Here is a 2,916-nt window from a genome sequence, read left to right as displayed (position 1 = left end):
CTCCTCCTCCTCTTCTCCTCCTTTTCCTTCTTCTCCTATCATATTACCTTCTATATTTACTTGTGGAATCTTTTATTGTCACTTCGGTTAAATAAATAACTATTATTTCACAGTGATCTATTATCCAACTTCATCAACTCTTCAAATCATTGGGTATTCCTGACATTTTGCTCTCTATTATAGGATACAAATATATAGAGTAAATGCTGAATACAAATATATTAATGTTCACTTCTCCCAAATCACACCCTAAATGAGATATTGATTTCATACTGACTTTAAGATTTTCCAGAGAATCCTAAAAAATCTTAAAAGGAGTAATTTCACCTTGTGAAAAGAGAATTGTTAAAAATTAATTACACAGGTTAAATAACATAAGAACATTGTCAAATAAGAGATGCATAACCTTCCCTAGGTTATATATGTATGGTTAAAAATTATTAATAGAAACACATTTCCAGAATTATATAAAATTACAGAAAGTTCATCCATGCCTTCACTGTCCATGATGTATCCTGGAATACTAAATGTTTATACTCATAATAATACAGGTAATATTTAAAGAGTCATATTTTCCAGAAGCAACCAAATTTCCTTTCAATTTTGTTATTTTTATAACAAACTCTCATCAAATCTTGAACCGTGACCAATGTAAGATTGCTCATCCACAAGAAGTAGTTCTTTTACTCTGATGCATTCCCCCAAAAGCCCTTAAAACTACCTGCAAAGTAGAATGCTTTGTCTTCCACAAAAAGGGCTGTCAGACACGTGGGGAGGACAAAACAAGTCCTCTGGAATACAAGCCTCTAATGGCATTGCTTAAATAACTAAAATTAAACCACTGGACTGAGCAAGAATTTCCAGAACTCTAGTAAAGAAACTGATGAGTTCATGAAAATGCTAATCCCAGATCCAACAGGACAAGAACAAATCAAGTGAGACTGAATGAATTGATGAACAATGATTATAATTTTTATGGCTTTGGGGGGATTTAAAGAAACTCCGTGTGTGTGTGTGTGTGTGTGTGTGTGTGTTACCAGGGATTGAACCCAGGGGCACTTGACCACTGAACCATATCCTCAGCCCGATTTTGTATTTTATTTAGAGACAGGGTCTCACTGAGTTGCTAAGTGCCTCAAAATTCCTGAGGCTGGCTTTGAACTTGCGATCCTTCTGTCTCAGCCTCTCAAGCCGCTGGGATACAGGGGTGCACCACGGCGCCTGACTCCTCCTTCTTTTATCTATAACTCATAATCATTTCATAGGTTATATCTTGTAAATAAAAACAAGACATCTATCATTTTTCTCTCCCTTACTGATGCCTCCAGAATTAGGAACTCTTGTTAAGTTCCTAATTCTTCTCCTGTGACAATATAAGTATTTGCATATATGTTCAATACTAATCTCTTCTCCTGTAATGACAATTAATTGGAAACATTGGTTATCTAACCCTGGCTTTGTCCAGAATGTCATGTTTGGGAATGACAGACATAGAACCAATATGACCATACAATATTGTATCAGTAAGAGTTCTCTAGAGGAACAGAATTAACAAGGAGAATGATTGTATAGAGGGGATTTATTCTATTGGCTTATATGTCCAGAAGCTGGATAGTCCACAATGGCTCTCTGCAGGATGACGAGCTAGAAGAACCAGTAGCTGAGCATTCCGAGAGGCTAAAGCCTTAGAACAAGAGGGATAAACAGTGCTATCTCAGTCTGAGATTGGAGGCTTCTGGAAACTCCCTGGAAAATCACGGGCAGAGTCTTCTTTGGAACAGTGAAGGCAGGAGAGTCTATATCCTCAGGTAAACGCAGCAACAATCAGAAGCCCTTTCCAGAAGAATCAAGCTTGCATCTGTTGCTGCTTCCTTGCTCTTCTAACATTTATTCCATCCAAGCCACCATCTTATTGGACAATGCTACCCATGCTTAGGAACGGTCTCCACTTCAGTTGGCTATACCACTTGCCAATCATTCCTAGGCACACCTTCATTGACACACCCAGAAGCCTCTTAATCCTGGCATCTCTTAATCCATTCAAGTTGACAATTCAAATTAACCATTACAAATTCAAAAAGACTAAGGGTGATATTATGGAGCCAATGCTTACAAAGCTGTCTTGGAAGACCTGGTTTCATGCCTGGCTTAGAGGATTTTCTGCTTTACAGGTGAGTAAGGAGGAGCTTGTCTTAGAAGACCCAAGAACCTCAGGATGTTCTAGGGATCTCAGTAAAGAAGGAATTCATTCAAACCTACGGGTAATACAGGTGAGGTCCAATGGCAAGTTCTTGGCTTGTTCTGTTAGCTTTGAATGGCCTTTGAACATCCAATCTAAGGTTCCTCATGAAGAAATCCCAGCAAAACAAACTTTTAAAAAAGACCTGTGTGGTCAGTTACCACTCCTACTACACTTGTATAAATAATCAGGCTGTACCTAATGAGACCAGGTTTATTCTGTAATAAATAATCTTACTTTGATTATCTTTTGGTCAAAGAAAGGGACTGTAGAAGGAAATTTTGTATTTCAACAGAAAGCTATCATACACCCTGTGATTTATCAAATTCTAATCCTATTTCTTACATTTGAGATTATATTATCTATCTTTAAACAGGACTAGATACTGTCATCTGCATATATTATCAGTTCTTACCAAAATTTAAATTCTTCTACTTTCCTCCAATATCTCCAAAATCCTCCTTTTCTCTTTCTCTACTCAACTGTGGTCCATGAAAACTAAAGCCTGATTTCCTGGGGCTGTACATTGCTTTGTCTATAAGATAGTTCCCAAAGATCTGAAAAAGCCCTGTGAGCAGAAGCTGGACAACTTCAAAGTCTCATCAAGAGATTAGGTATGGACAATCTCTGTGCCTGCAGCTGCTGCTCCGTGGACCACTCAGGATGTTGACCAGAAC

Source organism: Marmota marmota, unplaced genomic scaffold, assembly GCF_001458135.2.
Source record: "Marmota marmota marmota unplaced genomic scaffold, marMar, whole genome shotgun sequence".
NCBI lineage: Eukaryota > Metazoa > Chordata > Mammalia > Rodentia > Sciuridae > Marmota > Marmota marmota.
This window is presented reverse-complemented; position numbering follows the sequence as displayed.